At 30.5% G+C, this 22,008-nt stretch overlaps 1 protein-coding gene across 5 annotated transcripts in view; it reads left to right on the forward strand.

The window, feature by feature from the left end:
- LOC130441952 (glucose transporter type 1) overlaps window positions 1-22,008 on the forward strand; it is a 537,558-nt gene that overhangs the window by 312,023 nt on the left and 203,527 nt on the right. For 3 of the 5 annotated variants that reach the window (XM_056775875.1, XM_056775876.1, XM_056775877.1), the window contains exon 1: window positions 3,139-3,358. The exons of 1 other annotated variant lie outside the window; for it this stretch is intronic. The gene's annotated coding sequence lies outside the window, so the exon portion shown is untranslated. Of the gene's footprint in view, window positions 1-3,138; window positions 3,359-11,518; window positions 11,619-22,008 lie in introns of those variants that run through there. One more of the 5 variants, XM_056775878.1, reaches the window with a different exon arrangement.

The following is a 22,008-nucleotide window of genomic DNA, read 5'->3' on the forward strand; positions in this document are numbered from 1 at the left end:
TGTCCAACAGGGCAAAAACCATTCTGTTGATTACATAGGGATGGTTTCACTTGGTGAAAACAACGTCGTAAAGCAGAGTTTCAAATATTTCTAGTTTTCAATAATAACCCTATCGTCCTTTTTGAAAATGGGATAAACCCGTTAAATTTACCATATCACCCGATATTTACCAAATTTTAACGAGATAGTGTATGAAAAACTAAATCGTTTCGCAAGGAATGGCATACAGATAGTAGAAATGCAGGTTAAAACCATCAGAATCAGTTTGGATTTAATTTATTGGGACTACTCAATAATTCACATTCAGTAAAAAAAGAAGTAACGTGAAGAAAGCAATTTATATATAAAAGAATAAATATTGTCAGAATAGGAAAGTTAACTAAATTTTAAAACTTGGTTAATTATATTCAAAAAACTATAATTCAAAGAAAAAGCAATAATTACATTACCTACGTATTTTGTGTTTAAAAATAACAATTTAGATTTCTCTTGAAAACGCTGAATAGTATCAGGGAGTTCCAAACAAAACTGTTTACTTCTGTGTCAAGTGTCAACTGTTTTCTAAGAATGAATCTTTCGTTTTATAAGTACTGTATAGTGCCTCAGCGTAAAAGCACAACTATAAAAACGCCAGACAAATTATTTCTATATGGTCCAAGCAATCAACCGAAACGGGAAAAGTGATTAACACTTGCTAGTAGCAGTGACGCCCATTGTTTATCAATGTCAGCATAAGAATGTATTTTTGTGGAGATCATTTTATATTATTATATTATATATGTTTTGTGCAGTAACCTGCTCTGTTGTATGAAAACGTCAACAACAATGATATTTTGGGTAACGTAAGGTAAAACTTTCTGATTGGTGTTCGCAGACACGTGACTCAATGCCTATTTTCATCGAATTTTTTTCTAAAAAATATGAATAGTCGTTAAATTACGTAATATATCCTGACTGAAAATAATCAACAAAAGCATTGACAATGTCATACGGTTGGTGAAGAGGTGTATTCATATAGAACATGCTGTTAGATAGATTAGTAGTTTTTCTATTAGTGCTTAGATAGGTCCAGAACTTCTTACTTGTTACCTGTTGTTCTACATTTTTTGTGTAGCACTCTAATAATCCGAGAGCTGCCACCAATTTTTGGGTAGATAATGGAGGCAAGCTGAAAACTTGATCCGTACCTCTCCTATTATACTTGCAGACTGCAGACCTAGCTAGTGATTAGCGAGGCTAAATGAACTCCTAAATTTTCATAAATTTTTTTTTCAGAAACTTTTTTGAGGCAAAATACAATTTTTATATGTTCTAGTTTTATGTTAAAAAAATAAAATAAATATCAAGCAGGGCGCCTTAGTCGGGGTTTTTACATTGCCATTTTGCATAAAAATATATTTGAGGCAACTGAAACTTTTATACGGTATCGGTGATCTATTCTTGCAATAATGACAAATAATCAAGTGATTTATTACATTTAGAATTGTATTGAAATTGACTTAATAACAAATTTTTTATGAAAAAAAGTATACAAACCTTTTTTAGCACAAATTCACAAAATTTTCTATTTTCTTATTCCAACATTCCGACTATAAACTTAATGGCCATTGTAAGTCACGTGACCTCGCCAAAGCCAATAGTAATGCGGCTTGCGAATAACGCCACTCACTCGCGCCTATACAAAATTTATTAGATCACATGGTAGTTAGAAAGTCCCACCAAATGATCTCAATCCGAGTCCTATTACAACCCACTCAATCCGAGTTGGGTTGTAATAGGAGAGGTACGGATTAAGTTTTCAGCTTATATATACACCTATCCAAAAATTGGTGCAAGCTCTCCTACTATAATGACTTCTTGTAATGTTGACGCGAATAAATGGTATTTTCTGAGGGATCTGAAAAAGTTATTTTATAATATTCGCAACACGAAATATTGTCAACTTATAAGATTCCAGTTGCTATATAGAACCAATCGCTTTGAACTTAGCCGAGGTAATTTTTCAAAAGTTATACTACAGATTTATTGATTAAAATCCACTCTCATAGCTTACCGGATTGATAAAGCGACATCTACTTCTCTCATCTGGAATAAATTCTTGTGCATATAATTTGTCATGCATTTCTTATGAATGTAAGATAAACGCTGTTGTTAATTTCATGTGTTTCAGTGAAATGTGATACAATATTTGATATACTTTCTCTCATTAATTAATAGAACACAACGTTTGTAGGTAGTTACGCAGCGCAGTTTGCCACTATTTGTGAGACTTATATCTGTAATTTGTCAAACCTCTCCGTTTCACTTTTTTAACTTCGTAATAATGGCGAATGTTTCTCCATAACCGCTAACCGGATATCAAAAAAGAGTAACTACAATTCAAGACGCCACAACTACGCATCTACTTACTGCAAGTTGATTCCGACTGAAAATTAAATCGAGTAGGATTGTAAAAATGACCATCAGCATCTAGTAAATGAACACAGTACGTAAGAATATTATAGATTAACTTCGTTCGCTGTAAAAAAATTGGATACATCCCTGCTGTATTCTGAATATCTTCTGGATGTGTTAAATGCCCGGAATTAGAAATCTGTGCTCCACGAACACAGGATTTTAAATCCTGAACATGTTTTATTAGCACCTCGAACGCACAATTTCAACATGTTTAGGATATCTACCGCGAACACAGCTATTATCTCACACAAAATACTCAACCTTTCCTGACACAACGGCCTTGATTACGATAACACGAACCATAGGAAGCGCGTTAACTTGGGTACTCTTGTTATTGGTTAATTCAAGTTAAGGAATCTTGAGTGAACAATTCAGAGTTAAGAACCAAGTGGCTAGTTAGTTAGCTAGAAATAATGAACACTTATGTGAAACAAAATGACATGAATGTAACTTAATCAAATCAACATTCCCTATTAAATTTTATTATAGTTAAAAACCCCTGATAAAAAGGAATGACGAGATTGGAAAAATTAATACATGAATTAATTTTCAAGTTCCAAGAAAATGTAACGTATTCATTAATAATGATAAGACAAGTCGAATTTGGACATTCCAATCACTAGAAATGTTATAGATAAATAATTTCTCCTGCACTGGTCGGTTAAAGAGAATTAAAGCGACCTTGCAGTACTCTCAGAGCCGGTATCGACATGACTGCAGTGAGAATGTGACTCTGGTTTGTATAATATTTAAAATTCCTCTAGTGTCAGTAGTTTTCAACTTTTGCAACAGCGTGTGAAATTGTTGTGCTTAAAAAATAACAAAAAGTGTGTTTATTTGATAAGTGTGTTATTGGGTCATTGTTCGGAAGTCAGCTAGCAATCAGAAGCAAACTAAAGAGGTATATAATGTTTTCAAATTATTTTTATTTGAAATATTTTATTATTCCACATTCATTCATATAGTTATTTCATCTACCTACAATACATATCTTAAACAGTTTTATCAATTAGTAATTTTTTTCATTCATCGAACACTTTTCTTCATTGTTTTTGCTAGTAGTGCAATTAAGTAGATATAATAAATAGTGATATTTCTTTTTTATACTTCTCATGTCAAAAATGTTATTCATGTTAAAATATACGTCCTCGACTTTCATTTCAAGAACGGTAGGTTTTTATGAACATCAAGTTTTCATTGCATAAGAAAAAGAATTTTGGGAGATTATATAGATCTTCAGTTTAACAAATAGTCATAATATAATGTCAAATGCATTATGTGTAATAGTGGAAAAAAATATTTATGTAAAAAGTATACATACGTCGTAAAATTCACACACTGCAGACATGGAATAGATACGACAATAAATTATATTATATTATATTTTATATTATATTATTATATATTATAATATAAAGTCTTTGCCAGCTATGTTATGAGCGGTTACTTATTGGGAACGTGGCAATGAAACACTAAAGAGGACCAACTTTAATATATTTTCCAAGCTTTCGATTACTTATATGAAATACAATATAAGAACTATGTATAAATGTATAACAATTATTGTAATTGTCATTTCAATCCCAGACAATAAACACATAATTAATACCAAAATTGGAAAATATATTAAAGTTAGTCCACTTTGGTGTTTCATTGCCACATTTCCAATAAGAAGCCTTTTATATATATATATATATATATATATATATATATATAATATATATATATATATATATATAATATATATATATATATATATATATATATAATATATATATATATATATATATATATATATATATATATATATATATATATATATGGCAATGAAACACCAAAGTGGACTAACTTTAATATATTTTCCGAGCTTTCGAATACTCATGTATTTATCGTCTGAGAAATAATTATGTAGTTAAGATTTTCGGTGGTTTTGAATCGTATTATTGTGAAAAAATTTAAAATTCATAGGATTCAAAATTCATTATTCAAATTGACGTTGATAGAAATATTTTTATCAACGTATATGTACTAATATCCATCACCTTACTAGTAATAGCTACAATTAAACTATAATAAAAAAATCATTAATTTTTGACAAAGGCACTCGGGAAGGTAGCAGAATAGGCCAATAGCAGGGTTTATTTATAAAAAACGTATGGAACAGGTACGTTTTTTATAAATAAAAAACGGAACTTCAGTCGCCATCTTGAAAAACACGTTTTATTAAATATCTCGCGAACCGCGCAACGTACGACAGAAATATTGGAGATCATTTTTAACGATAATAATTTTTGCCATTGTTATTCATTCGAAATTTTTTTTTTTTTTATAATGAATAAGTTTTTAATTATAGCGCTTCAAACTTTTTACAATATACTTTTGCTAAATATACAGTTAACAATTGATGATAAATACTGTAAAAAGTTTGTTTATTTGAAACTTTTTTTTGTATAACGCATAGGTTTTTAATTATAGGGCTCCAAACTTTTTTCAATATTTTTTTTGCTAAATATTTAGTTACGCTACGTCGTAAGAATTGTTATTGTTACTCTTAATATTATTATTATTAATTAATGTTATGCTTGTATTTTGCTATTTTATATTGTACAGTATTATTTTATATTGTATATTATAATATATTGTAATATTAAAAATGATTTCGTTTTTAATAGAAGAATATGAAGGTTAGTATTTAATTGAATTTAACGTGAATCTGAGTTTTTCGAAAAATCCCTAAACCGTTTCAATTGTTGCAAATTTTGTAAAATACTGTGTATATTCGTCTGCACTTTATTTTCTCTGTCTAAAATTGTTGTGGAAATCACTAAAAAAGAAAATTACTTCAAAAAAACGGACTCAGACTTTTCTTATCATATAAAAAGTGGCGTATTATTTTACGGGGCGAGTCTTATTTTTTTTTGATGGAATTACATTCAGGGGACCACCTGAACATATTCAAAAAAAAATACCTGTTCCCATACCTTTTTTTTGAACCTACTTTTTTGGTTGGGGCTCTTGGACTAAAAATAATAGCCACTTATTTAATATTAATCGTTTTTTGTTTGTTATTTTTTTAAGCGTTAACATAACTTGATACTTATGTCCACTATACACATACACCGGCATCTGCATGCCTATGTGCAGGAACGCGTAATCTCTCTCGCATAATGTGATGTCCTTTTTGAATCAAAATGCGTATTATGAATGCTGTATACCTGTTATAAAGTTTTATTTTAATTCCAAAAGTAATATTTGATACAGACATGTCTCTGTACTTATATATTATTTATATGGTTATTGAATTTACCAGTTGAATTTCACGTTCTTAAGGACGCATGTGGTTTACAAGGAATGTAATTTCCTTCCTCTTCCATGAAATAAGAGACATTTTTATGAAATTATTCGATTTAATAATATTGTTTTGATATATTATGAGTATATTTTATTTATTTCTTCGAGCTAATCATATATAGGTAAATAAACAATGTTTTAAACATAGAAACTTTGCATTATATGGAACTATTTTCTTCGAAATGAATGGAACACAGACCTAATAACACGTGTATAGGTCTGTGGAATATTTACAACTAGACTGATACCGTTTTTGTTTATAATTCTACAAGTGATTTGTAACCAAAGTATTTAATACTTGTTTCTTTGGTATTTCAAGTGGTGTTTTTGCATGTAGCGACGGTATTATGATGTCATAATAGAAAGTACAATATTTTAAAGGAAAATAATAGCATTTAGGTCAACTCGATAATAGCCGCTGAATATACGTAAAAAATATCACAAACATACAAAAAACCAATAAATACGTATAGTTCTTCCAACATCAATTGCAGATTATAAAATTATAAAAACTCTTACCAACAATTTTGTTTGATCTACCATAGGCGTAGATACCTAATTTTATTAATTTATTATTTTTATGAATACTTTTAAAAATAAACTTACACTTAGCTAATTCTGTTACCCAAATCGATAATAACTGTTCTAATTTTAATTTACATATGTAACTGTACTTTTCTGGCAAAAATAAAACAACAAAGGCTCCAAAGCCATTTTATTGAATATATCGAACTTGCAACAAATCTACAAAATCCAGTCTCAATGGTTATTTTTTATTTAATTTCAGAAACGCAGTATATTCCGAAAATTTGTATTTAGAAAACCTTCCAGATTAATGACTTCTTCTGTTTGTATGACATTTTATCCAAATAAATGACGGTTTCTAGTTATTCATAGCTACATACGGTTCAATCCTAAGGGAAGGTATAATATCTACTACTGCTACCATAGTGATATTTCGCTCTCAGCTAATAAATCAGTTCTATAATTTAATACAAAATCTGAACATAACATAAATTGCGTATTTCTCTTGAAGCCTTTAGTATAAATAATTCTGACAATACAATTCAGATTAATGTACGAATTAAGCCTACTAAAATGTTGGAATACATCTATGAGTTGGTTTCAGTGGAACAACGTGATGTTGGTACTAAAATATATAATCAAGGTATCAGTCTGTTGTAAGTTGTAAATTCCGAATAGTGTACTTTCATGGTTTGAGAAAAAATAGTTTTGGGTAGTGTATATACAACTTTTATTAAAATTTTTCCTCAATTCTTTGATCCATATTTATAGGGAAAACATTATTGAAATTTAAAAAGTTATTCTCTCGGTTATTCTAAAATAAGCGTTATTATGAAACTTTGATTAATGTTAAAAATGGTATATAAATCGTGTTTAGTGCCAGGATGTAAAAAGACCACGGCTACAATACCTGTTAAAGTATATGTTATAGTATATTATAAAGTATATTATTATTATTTTTGTTGCCAGGATCCTGTCAATATAAGATTCAAATTTAACTTAATGTAATATTTTATAGTAATTAATTAATTATGCTTTTAATTTTTAACGTGATTATGTAATAATCACATTTGAAGAGATTCTCCATTGTGAACTATAAAGATCCAACCAAACAATAAGAAGTGAAATGAATAGTACACAATTGCAACAGTTAGACTAAACTTTGAGAAAAAATAACAGATGGTTAATAGGAAATTTTCACGATAACCACAAGTATGATTTAAGAATCGTATCGGAAATGCTACGTCAGTTAGGATTCGAAATTCTGTCATAACTTGCGTAATCTCTTGATAGCGACCTATCATTTGTTCAGTTTAATGTCAAATGTCCTTAATGGAAAACATTTCGATATTGAAAAACGCCTTGAATGAACTTTACAATAAAATTATTGAAATACTACCTGAGCCTTCATGTAAGTGTTAGAAACAAAGGCAACTATATCGTTGATTTGAATGTTTTTTTTTAGTTTATTACCTCAATTAGTGTTATACCAAATTTGTAACTGACATTTATATATACTGAACACACTGTTTACCACTCCAACACTCACAATGTCTGACACGCGCTTCGATAACTGACTCTAAAGTTTACCTCCAGTCTTTTTGTTTCCAGTCTAATTGTCAGTGCTGGTATGGTGGTCGTGTAAACAGGTGCTCAGTATTAATATCACCAACGTTTCCAAAAATTGCGAAAAAAATATCTCAGACAAAAAACATAGGCACGAAATTACCAAGATACAATCAGACCTATAAATCAGAAACAACGCCAGGAACATCAAAAACTAAACAACTCTTGGAGACCATAGAAATAAACATCTAAGGTGGTTCTCGGGGAAAACACTACTAGACCGGGAACGAACCGAAAACATCAGATAAATGTATTATCATTAATGATTGGATATCACAGCAAAACGAAACAACTCTTGGATACCACATAAAGAAACATCAAAGCTGGTCTCGGGATAAACACTATTAGACTGTAAACGAATGAAAACATCAGAATATTGTGTAATCATTAATGGGATATCTTAGCGCAAGGAACAATGGAGTCAACATATAGGTAGAATGATAGACGTTATACTGATAAAAATAGTAAGGGAAATATGTGCGGTTGGAACACGGAGTAGAGGTCGACCAAGAAAGATGTGGATGTGGAGTGACAACCTAGAGCCAGGATGAGAAAAGATATCGAAGAAGGAACAGGTGAGATTTAGATAAAGAGATCTGATATCTTACAGCTGTTGGAATTCTTCGAGCAATCAACGCAAGCCTCGCTCTTAAATTTTCACTTCTCTTTGGTAATGTGGAGTGAGAATCCAGAGGAAAAGTGGACTATTATAATTTAGTGATATTGTTTCCTACTTTCTGCGAGTTTTTTCCCATAATTTATGGAAGGCTGAGCCTGGGATATACTTTTACACGAAAACCATGTATATTGGAATTTGGCCTGATAAAAAATTATTATACAACAGAAATTTTTATTTAAATTTGGCCAAATTATTTCATTGTGTAGTTGAGTAGTTGAATCTCCACAACTACAAACTTATACTCCTCTACTTCTTGAAACTGATTAGTACATTATTAATACTAATACCGGAAAATATTTATGAACCACGAGGAGATGATTAGAAATTCCAACATTACGAATTCATACCTTGATGTAATGAAGAAGATATTAGTTTGTTAGATAAATGATGAAGTGGTGAAAACCGAAGAAATAATAGTCGCAAGGCTACTTTAGCTATTATACTGTAAAACTTATTAGAAAAAATTGCCAATATACCTAAAAATAATAAAAGTTTAGATTTTTTTTTCTTTGTGATTATCAACGTTATGACCACGTTAACTTCAATAAATATTTCAAGAGAACTTATACTCCATCAAAAATTATTAACCTAACCAATGACAAATTCCACAGATTTTAGTTGATAATATAATATGAATGGTAGAGAATCAATTCCTCAATATTTTTTTGACAACATATTTAGATGGAATAATCGCTTTTCCAAATTTTTAATTCAAATATAGTTGCATGTTATGAAAAAAGAATTAAAAATTTAATTATAAATCCAATCTTAGTTTTATTTCTTTCGTATAACTCTACTAATTCATACGCTTTATCTGGAAAAAATTAACAATCATAGCCTTGAATATTTTTCGTTTTACTGCGTTTTAATTTACTATAGCTAACTAACTATATCATTTGAATCATATACATGGAAATTTATTCAATAACTTCAGGGAACGTAGAAAATTTATTGAATTTTTCATGATATTTAGAACATTTCAACAGTGAAATATATAAAATTATAATGAGAAAATGAATACGAATAGTTCATTTAATTTTAATCATATTTCGCCATAAAAATAAAACATCAATTTTTCAAGTCTCGAGGATTAGACTATTTCTGTCAATAAGAATATGGATTGTGTCACATAACACTCAATTATATATAATAGTATATTAAACCCGTTTATAGCTACCCTACTAGTGAAAAAAAGTTGGACATTTATTTAACAATACCCACTTCCGATTTGGTAAAAAATTCCATCATCTTCAATGCCAAAAAATTATTCAATCAGCTACCTTCTGAATTAAAAATGGCAAATACATTTAATAAGTTCCGAAGATTGACAAAGAAATTTCTGCTTGAAACACCTCTGTGACAGTATTCTACAATTTATCATAGACTGGTGTTAGTTAAATTCTACCTTCAACAAAAAACATTGTATTCACATACTAGGTGTGATGAAACAATGAACTAGGTAGATGAACAGATTGATGAAGTTTTTAGAAGCCCAGAACTTGTCATCTGATATCTGAATAGGTTGAGTATAACTTTGACGTGTTACGTTAGTTTTGAATTCTGCAAAGATTGAACATTTGTTAATTGTTAGCATTAAAACCAAAGGAATCGAATAAAATTGATTTTTGTGATCTCTGACGTTGGATACCTTCAGAAGCACATGAAAGACTTAAATGGCGAAACTATGAATAAAAAAAACTAATATACACCAGCAATATCACATTTAAAGTAATTGATATAATTTTTGTGGTTTCTCTCTTGATAAAGCTTTATAAAAAATATAAATATAGATGCAGTTTTTCATAGTTTCTAAATTTTCATTATAGAAGAAGTCTCTCAGTTTTCTCACCTGCATCAATAGTTTCCAATATGTATGAGCGGTTTGAAAGTGGAAATGCGCAATGAAGGACGAGCAACGGTCGATATATCTTTTGACCTCAGAAACGGATCAAAATGTGGACAAGTGAGTGAAAAGTTTGTTCCGGGCCTTCGAAATAACAAAAAAAAAATAAAATTATACTTGGTTTTACATCTTTCTTTTGCAGATATGGGGATAAAATTTTAGTCTATGGTTAAAACTCTAAATTTAAACTCCAGAGGTGTTTACAAAAATGAAATACATCGTCTTATTTAGTTGACTAAGCTTTAAGCATTCCTAGATCTACTATCCTACGAAAAGTGTGCTTGAATGGAAACATTTTCACTCAACTTCCGACATTTACATTGATACAGAAAAAGCAGAGAGAATTCATAACGAGAAAAGTCGTAAATTCTTCTAAGCAACTATTTAACATTGGGATGAATGAAATTTTCTGATTTTTTTATCATACCTTATATTTATAGAAACTACTTTGGAAAAACATTATCATATTTATGAATATGTCTGACGATAGATAATTATCGATTTCTCAATATGATTATTTAAATGGAATTAGTTCTAATATAGAATTAACACTCTTGTAGATATTATTTTTTTCAAATTAATATTGGTAAATATTCTTAGTACGGACGTTTAACACCTTTAAAAATAGAAATATGAGGATTATAGCAAAATAAAGAATTAAAATCTTGTTCGTGTGGGAAGAATGAAGATATGTATACATAAATATAAGATCAATTTTGTTTGTAAAGGTAATCGATCGAACGTGAACAATAAGTTCCATTTTTCAGTTTGCATGCTTCCTGATCCTTAACTTTTATCTAATTTATTTGACTGGTATATTATAATTTACTAGTTTATCGTCATATACAAGCATCAATCTAAAAATAATGATTATTATCTGTCTTACTATAATAAACGCCTTTATCTTTTTACAATATGTTTATCTGTTGATAAATTTGGAAATTGCTATAAATGATGGATATCAAAATTTTCTTTTTAGTACAAACACTAACGGGTTTCGGTACAAAACTACACGTTCAAAGTGCATATTAACGTGGATTGTGTTCATGACGCGACAACCATTGTTGCTGTGACAAGGTTAGTTATTAGTTATTGTTCAAGGAATTTGGATTGTCGAGGAAGCATTGCTATGAATAATGAGTTCCCTTTCTTCATATGTATTATTTCATAATTGAAATTAAATCTAAAACGTGCCAATTTACTATTCAATTGAATTATTGTTTAACCTAATGGTAATTCATCTAATTTAAAGTGTATTTGTTGTTCTTGTAATATACCATTTTCTTCTTGCTCTTTTTTGGCAAGTTCTTTCCAGTAGGATCTATTTTTAGCGCATTTTTTACAAAAGAATGCGGCATTACTAGTGTTTTGTATGTCCATCCGTATGTCCGTCCGTCTGTAGCAACGATATCTCCTCACAGAAAGCATATAGCAAGCTCGGGTTTTTTGCAATTAATTCCTATGTAGCTATGTGCTATGTGCCGAAAGGAATTTTCGGCATTTTTAGGGAAAAATTAATTAAATTATCCAAAATGTGATTTTTCTCATACAAACTTTCGTCTCAAATACAAACTTTTTTCTTACTTTCGGCGCAGTTTCAAATCCTATTTTCGAAAGGTATATATTCAAGTTTTTTGCTTTCGTGTTCAAAAGCGTGGGTTCGAATCCTGTCGTTAATATGAAAGATTGTAATTATTGTCAATACGACTATAGTCTCTCGGATCAAATATATATTATGAATCATTACAAAAAAGTAATGGATAGAATATTAGACCAACAAGGTCCTAGAGAAAATTAACGCAATCTTCATCTTCAGACAAATAATTTGAAAATCCTATAAATATATCATCATTGATATACTTCGGGAACACTGGAAACCCGTAAATTATATAAAAATGATAGAAGAGTTCAATAAAATTAACAAAACAGATCAAAACACAACAAGGGATTACCGAACAAGCTCCAATACTAACAAGAATTTGACAAGGAGAGAGTTTGAGCCCATTTTTGTTCAATTTAATTATGGATAAAATAAATAATAGTGTAAAACAAGTTCCTGGAGGATACAAGATGGGACGAAGATCGATAGCGATATTATGCTACGCTGATGACACAATTTTGATAACGATAACGAGAATGACCTACAGCGTTTGCTTTATTAGTTCCAAATAAAAGCCGATAACCTTGATATGCAGATATCTGTGGAAAAAACAGAATCAATAGTAATAGCAAAAGAGCCTACAGGATGTAAACTAGCTATAAGTTTGTGCAATGTACATATTTAGAACAACGAACCGAAGTAAATAATACCTCTGTATATTCAAAACAATCGTAAGACTTACATATACAGGTTACAACAAAAACGAAGAACATGATGAGAACTATTAGAGAAGGGGCCTAAGAGATCAAATAAGAAGCAAAACTATAAGAGAAGATATGAAAATTCAGGATATAGTATGATTCACGAGATCCAGTCGACGATATTGGCAAGACCACGCTAAATGGGCACAGAATGAAAAAACAACTTCCGTACCCTAGAGATGGCACGGAAGCTACTTCTTAAGACGCTGAATAGTAGAAGAAATAAGACTAAGTCTCAAGAAAAGAGAAAGAAGAAGAAGATTTCATTGAATTGATGAGGTAAAAAAGTCTTAGCAATTCTATATCCACATATAACCTGACACAGTTGAATAAACACCATTATACACCATTATACTATCATTATAGTTATAGTAGAGCGTGGATATAGTGATGCTCTACACTCGAAGACTTTCGGATTTATGTCGAAGAAAGTATAGAAATTATATCATTGACACTGAAATGACTAAGGAAGCAGCTATTTCATAATAATTCTAAGTCTTTTGGTCTAGAAATCCATTTTAAATTATTATTTTGTTTCAAATATAACCAATATATGAATCTTATTCATAAGTTTTTATCACGAAACTATTTCAGCCACCAAGTAGATTACGACATTTCATGTGATGACAATGGAAAGAAATAAAAACTTTTGATATGTGGATTTATCGCATAATATTATAAATAAACATCTAGATATTGAAACGAATGAGAGAAAAATGTTAATCCTTAACGGAAAACTGCAAAATTTGGACTCACAGTGAGCGGTACCAACTTCGTTAAAATATCAAGAAAAAAAGATTAAACCTAAAAATCTGGATAGACCAAAACTCACTGACTTGGAAACTTAAGGGCATTCCCTACTAGAATTTTTTGTGAGGTGCCTACAAAGACCTTATCAGGTAATTCCATAACTTGGTAAATAAGTCAGGATAACCTGATAAGGACAACGCAGATCAGTAATGGAATTGTCTAATAAGATCTTTATAAGGCTTACCTTATACGGTTGTGATAACTTAACATGGTCCTTGAATTACTAAGAGGTTCACTCAAGCAAAAATTATTTATAAGAATACTCAATTACTTATATCTACATTAAATTTTATTTGGAAAATTCATATTACAAAAAACATTTAATAAAAGTAATCAACCTTGATAACATTTTGGGATAAACCAAAAAAAAAACAAATCAGAAATACTGTAATTTCTTCCAAAATATCAAATTATGAATAATTGTCAAAATCATAAAATAGTTTTGTTAATGTTTCAAAAGCCCTCTATTTTACACAGTGCTTTCAATTCATAAAAACTCTCAATGCTCATTTTTTCAACTATTAGAGGGTTCCCTATTCTTTTTTTGGCATTCGGATAAATGATACAATTTGGTTAGGAACGTAAATAGGCCCAGATCTTTTTGCTCTTTTTAAATATCTTTCAATGGTACTATGAACTGAATTACCTTTAATTTGTGTATGACCTCTTGCCAAATATTCGTAAGTTATTTAATTTATTTCCAATCACTGTACTGCATGCAAATACATACCATACATACCTGGAGAGTTCAATATTTAGTTGATATAACATTACATTTGATTAGTACTCAGTTATTCTTTTGTTGCACCCATAATTGCCAGAATAGAATACCACGTCGATACCCCGTGTTAGTGTTTGCTAGCTCTTCAAGATGTTTGAAAATGTATGTGCCTATTTCCGTCACGTCTCTATGGCCGAGGCCCTCACGCCAGAAATAGCAGGGAATTTTATTTTCCACTATATCTGAAATCTAGAATTTAGAAAAAAAGGTACAGATAATTTTTCAAATGTAATGATTACTGCGACTTGTGTGAAATTATAACAATTCATTCGAGACTATAAAAAACCCGAAGTATCAACTATTCGAATCGGTAGAACTGCCTTGAGGTCATAAACAGTATGACATATTTCATAACTTTTTGCTCTCTCACTGTCACATTATAATTTTTTTCCATTAAGTACTTTTTCTTGTTGTTGTTGTTGTTTTTACTTCTTTTTCATATTTTCTTCAGAAGTATTTTTAGAACAAAATGACAAATTTTATGTAAAAAATTTCAAACATTCATTTCAAAATCGCTTATATACTTTTTCAATGTCAAGAATTGTATCAAAAGTTTCCCCTTTTAGAAACTTTTCTTATTTCTTTGAAGAAGAAGTATTTGTATGGTATTGAATCTAGTAAGACTGATGTGGATAGTCGTGAAGATATTTAACCTCCAAAAATTCTTGAGTCAATGCGACTAGTGACATAGCATATTATCCCAACAAAATTATAGCCTCATTTTTCGGCTATATTCTTCTACTGGGCTTTCTAATAGTCATTATCCTGTTAATCAACTCGTTTCAAGATCTTGCTTCTCATAACAGGTCTATAGAAAAGTTTGTTCACACATGCGACCAAAAGTTTCTTGACCACTACAGCTTTACTGGATTTTTTAAAATGCATTGTGACAGGTGGTAATACAATATGGTACGTCACATTCTCCAAATAGACCCACCAAAAGTAGAAAATCCCAAAAAGTGTAAGATTAGGGCAAGTGCTTCCTTTGGACCAAAAATATTCCTCGTTATTTAAAAAATGAATAGAAAGACAGTGAATACTGACTAATTAGTCTAATAAGTCACGCATTAAAAATCTGTTTGAAGATCGTACATAATAGAATATGAAATGGACTGAGGACAAGAGATGTTCCATTCAGTATCCACATGCTGGTCCAGAACTGCAGAGATGTCTTTCTATGCTTTGTTGATTACGAAAAGGTTTTTGACAAAATTCAACATTCAACAAATTAATGAAAGTATGAAAAACAACAAATGTAGATGAAGGAGATAATTTGCATTGGTACTAAATCGTTCACTTGACACTATTATTTTTTCAAAGAATATCCTCCAACAACTCCCACCAACAAAGATATTAGCACGAAACTAAGAATGCTATAAACTGGATGTTATGTATGGTCGGTATTGCTTCATGGTATGTGAAGATGGACTACTGAAAGAGATTAAAAAAGATCAATAAATTGGAAGCATTTGAAATGTGGACCTATCATCAAATGCTTGGGAAAAGGAAAAAAGGAATGGGAAAAGACAGATAAATTCTCCTGATTATAACACAACAATTATGGGTCACATATTCAGAGGTCCAAAGTACCCTCTTCTTCAACTCATACTTGATATATAGTAAAATGGGAATCTGAAGAAAGCGAATTTCTTGGCTGAAGAACATAAGCAAGTGGACATGCCCAAGAAATATAGGAGAAGAACTATTGCTTGACAAAAGAAATCAGAATACAACTTACTAGACTGTATTTTTGCGAAAAATACTTCATTTCAAATCCGTGATTATTATTCTAAATACTACGTAACGATTACCATAAAATTGCGTTGTTAACCATAATCCGGTTTATGAGTAACATTGAATGCTTATCATTTAATAAAAAGTTGATTCTATTAATAATGTATATTTCCACATTCTAATTACTGAAATTTAATAATTCATAAATTAAAAAATTCCAAATCATCGTTTAAACATTTAACGTACTAAAACAGAAAAAAAAATAATGTTAATTCCGGTATTTGGAGAACATTCAGTGAAAACTCTTGAAGCAACTAAAAACTCAAACATCAATCTTGTGGCCTATGATTTTACGACGATCTTGTTTATCGATTGTTTAGACATCAACATTGAATATTGAATAGCGTTATTGCATTGATTATTAAAAAAGGTCCTAACTGGCAAATGAACCGAAAATTGTTCTAACAAGATAATGCATCGTGTAACAAATTAATGAAAACCGCGATCGAATTGACTCTTGCTTGACAAGTTAGTATTCTCTGCAGTTCTCTCTTCCTTAGTAATTACTAGTGATTGATATTTGATCTTCAATTTCGACTTCAGTTCCGATACTTTTAAATCGGAGGTTAGAACCGAAGGGCGAAATAGCGCATTGTGTATGAACATGTTTATACTTGTCGCTTAGAGAATTGCGCTACGTGCTGTCTGCTTCTTTTCTTTTTCACTTGTCATTTCGTACTTAAGGAAGACGGTTCATTTGTTTTGTTTTTTTTTTTTCAGATGAGTGCTGTGTGTTTTTATTTAATGTGTGACATTATTTGAGTTCTAATAACTAGAAACAGGCGTTATTTGGAATTTCTCCAATGAAGTGTCCGCGAATACCTCAAAGTATATTCACGAAAAGGAAGCAGAATTACATCGTTAAAAGGTCATTTAAAGTGTGTGTATATCCTCCTGAACCCGGAGAATTAAATAAACTAGAAACTGCAGCATAGCGTTCGAATTCAACACCTTTACAAGCAGCCAAATAAAATTACTCTCAAAGATATTTTGATGAAGTAAAAATGGAGTAATTTTAATACTAAATCAGTTAAAGTTATTTTGAAATGTCATACATTCAACGGAAGACATATATGAGATCTAATCCAAGAAAAAATTAATGAAATGTTAACGGAATGAGAAATCACAAAGGAGAAAATTCATTGTTTTGTTTGTTAAATATAATTTGCTTCTTCTGGAGTTAGTTCATATGATTTAATTTACAACTTGTACTGAATTTTTCATTTATTTCTCAGTACTGATATTTAAGAGACTAAAATATCTTTGTATATTTCATTTTATTAAACTGGCTCTTAAATGTACAGTCAAGGAAAATTATTGCTTAAATGTTTTACATCATTTTAAAATAGATTGTGCTACTGTTTCCCTATAATATTAAAACTTTGTGATGGATAAATCTATAATACTACACGATGTGGACGATTAAACTGCTAAACCTCAATTTTGCTCGACTTCACTTAGTCCTTTTGTTCATTCACTTTTTGATTTGAAAACAAAAGTTATATTCTGAGGAAGCTATTGAAAAGATGATAAATGAATGGACAAAGTACAGCAGATCTCTCATCTACCTCTGACCCCAGTTCCGACAACTCAAATATCAAAACTCTTCTTCTTCGGTTCCGATATAACCACTTCCGTTACATCCCTGACAATAACTACCCCTTTGCAAACCTCAAAAGAATGCACAAGGCTCCAGTGATGAAAAGATGGTCAAAATTGAAATCTGATTTTAAACCACTTATAAACCGACACTGTTTTCACATGTATCACTTGGTACATATGTTTATGAATAAAGTCGGATTTTCGAGAATAATTTACTTTACTGTTTTGACCTAGTCAATCAAGAATCTGATAACGCTTCATATTGTTTGGAAAACTAATATAATACTCCTTATCAAAGTATCTTGACGTATTTGTTAGATTTGGAACCCCAAAAATTGTATGATGTTCATGCGTGAAGATATTTCTATTATTTATCATCCCTCTTTCCTACTATAAAGTCTTAAATAGAAGTTGTATTATCAGAAAGCTAGATCAATTTGAAGATGATTCTGTTCTTAAAGTGCTCTCACTATAAATGTCAAATTATAAATCCGTGTTTTTATGGTTGTCAGAAGCATCCAACGTGGGAGCTAGTTCTGTAAAATTGTGTTTTTTTTTATTTTGAGTTTAAGGTTTGAGTTTTTATCTTGACATTTCCAATTTCCAATCATTTAAACCATAGTTTTATGGTTAGCTGGTCTGGTCTTCTGCTAACCATGAATCGGTCATCTTTCTCTTTTTCTTCCTGAACTGCATCCTCGATTAATATTACCAGTCTCTTAGTAACGACGGTAAACTCTGAAAACAGCAAACTGATTCATGTTCAACGCACTGGTCACTTCTCGGTCACTCTGTTCTTGTCGCAATAGGGTGACCGCTTGAGCGGCTTCATAACTTGTTATGTCCATTTTTAGGTAGAATTACTGTTTGTTCTTAACGGATATGTGTATCGGTTGACATTTGATGGCTAACTGATGGTGGTCTAAAGGTCACTTATGATCGTAACATATTGTGCGCTCTGAAACCAAGAAACATTATAATATTTCATATTATTTTGATGCTAATACCATTAGCTTCAATATTTTACCGAGAAAAATACAATCATGTTCAGTTTTTTTGTCAATGACTTACGATTGCAGGGGTGTCGTAATTTTTGCTCACGCATGTATTTACTCAAAAAACTCAATCATTAGTTCCCTTAAGAGTAACTTTTGGATTAATATACTAGTTATATATACATCTATTATCCGTACTTTGTGTTTGTCACGAGAATTTCTGGAGACTCTGTATATTATGCTTAATATTTGATGTAATTATCGAAGTCCTCCTTATCAGTAATGATTTTGTGTATAATATTTTTTGCCTTGGAAAATTCAATTTAATTTAATCGAATCACTGGGGAATCGGCGCTTTAACTTAGAATCAAACACAAAGTGCAGCGATTAATTTTGTTAGGTTAAGTCAGCCGTACGGGTCAGATGTAAATGTAATTCGGTTTAATTCTCTCTTGTTCTAATTAGAATCGATGCAGCATCCATTGTCATCAGAAAACCTGATCAGTAAGCGGTTCAGTGGCTATTTCTACGAATTGATTACATAAGCAAATAGCATTAGTTTTAGAAGTGGGGTTTTTTATCATCTAATTGATTTTTCGGGGCTACAGGATATAATTATCTACGGCTGCAGTGCTAAAAGCAACTTTCCAATGATTTAATATCCAAATATTTTTTGAAATTTTAATGTGATCGAACTTTCAATAAGAAATCAGTTATGTTGTACAAATTTTAGAGTTTTTATTATTTTGTAACTCGAAACAAGGCCAAACTTCAACGTATTATGTTCGTTTTGCTGTTTATGGAGTTCTTGCATTACTTTGCAATTATAGCCACTGTTTTATTGCTGATAATTTGCAAAGTAATTTATAACATAATATTGTGTGTCAATAAAATTATCCATAATTTGATTTGTGAATTTTATCATGAAAAAAAGGCACTATTTTGTATACATAACCCGAAACTAATATTCTCTATGAATAAAATTCAATTTGATAAAAAACACGTTTTTTACAAAATCATCATATATCATGAGAAAGTTGTAGTTTTCTCCAAAAGAAATGTAACTTCACAAGAATGTGGCATGCTCAATATTTCCTTCAATTGTACTACTATATGGTAACTCTTTTTATGTGCGTAATAACAAATTTTGACGCTATAGTTGAAGATTAACTCGCCAGTCGGTGGCGCTAACTGGTGAACATAAAAACATTTTATACCGAAGAAATGATAAAGTAATTTGTAATCGATAATTTACAAAGGAACATGTGTACCCAATTCTCATTCCAGTATCTTGAGCTTAGTCAATTGTGAGTAATAAGTTTTATATTCTTGAGATGGTTATGAATACATGCTAAAATAATACTATGTAGTCCCGTCAATTTAGACATAAAAATAGTGGTCAAATAATAAAAATTCCCGGAAAGCCAAATATTGGAAGAGATATGGTTCACATTAAAAATAAAGTTTTAAAAATTCCCATTGATCCTATGTGTGCTACAAAAGTTTTTCGGGGTAGATTTTTCTTGAAAACGATATATCAACAACAATCGACTGTATGGGTCTGTATGTCAAGACAAGACAAATCCATCAAAAGTTGTTCGCGTATAAAGCACTTCGACGCAAATGATCGCCTGTTTTTTCCAAATAACTGGATATATCGCCACCGTTTCACTAGAACAACGTAAAACTGTCAATTCTGAATAGTACACCAGCATTTGTTTGCCAGTAGTGTTAGAAACGAATCGCTGATCAAAAATAAATTACGAGGTCAAACTTTATCTATACCTGAAGAAGCAGTTGTACCTACAAATCACATGTTTTGGAGGTACCTCAATAGGAATTGAGAAAATACTTCGACAATTGGTTCATACGCCTGCAAAAGTGTATTGATCTTCATGGAGAATATTTCTAAAAACAATAAAGCCATATACTATTATGAATATTTATTTTTTTTTTGCTTATCTCTACACTTAGTAGCAACCCTCGTAGTGACTAGGTGTAACACAAAATGGCGGTAGAATTGCGGTTGTATTGTTCCGTTGTCGGCCATTTGGATGATGAAAGAGTCGAAATTAACATGAATGTGTATTCACTGTACAATACATAATAACAATGTTGAAAAACAAACATCATTATCTCTGATAGTTCATCCATTATCTTTCACATACCTAATAGTCTGCAAATAACGAAGTTTTTGTATTCATCACCAGCTTGCTTTTTTTAATGATTTTCAATGCAATATTCAATTTTGATGATAAATCAATTATCATTTATATAAACGGTCTATATTAGAGGGCGAGTTCATAACAATACAGTACTATTCAGTATCATCGCTTAAGAAAATTCCATTTAACTCGAGCAATAACCAACTGAAGATAAGTAGAGCAGACTTCCTCAGCTGTAATTCTTAAAGGTTATGTCCTATATCATAATAACGGACTAGACATATATCGCTATATTTAGTTAATTAAAGACACTCGTTAATAGTTAGTGGAGATTAAGTAGCGTAGTTAACATGGTAATACCAGTACCCCAAATGTTCATTGATTACAAATTTCCATATAATATTTGACTTTCACTTTAAAGTATAAAATTACGATATCTTACATCGTAATTAGAAAAATAGAATGTATGACATAAAAATATGCTTTTTTTTAATACTGTTTGAAGTATGCTTTAAAAAATCTGTGTTTTCAATTCACAACTGATATGAATTTAATTTATTTCTAGTATCAGAATAACTTGATAAAAACAGAACAATATTTAAAAGTGTGCGCGTTTACTATTCATAATATGTACTTTCTCTCATCATATGTTCATCGTACTGGCCGTGATAATAATATATCTTTCCATGAACTGTTGATAACTTGCTCTTCTGAATGCGTTTCTATGTTGTTTATAAATTGATCTAACTGATCATATGTATAGTTCTTACAATATCAATTGCAGAAGACAGTTATGTGAGGAACAATCAATATATAAATATCAATCAATACTCACGACACTCACACCAAATTAAATGTAAAACTATGTTTACTCCCCGTATAAAATTCGGTAAACATCTAACAAACCATCAGTCCACGTGGTCTCATCATCCCCATTGTTTATCAATGAAAACATCGAA

Source organism: Diorhabda sublineata, chromosome 3, assembly GCF_026230105.1.
Source record: "Diorhabda sublineata isolate icDioSubl1.1 chromosome 3, icDioSubl1.1, whole genome shotgun sequence".
Classification (NCBI taxonomy): Eukaryota; Metazoa; Arthropoda; class Insecta; order Coleoptera; family Chrysomelidae; genus Diorhabda; species Diorhabda sublineata.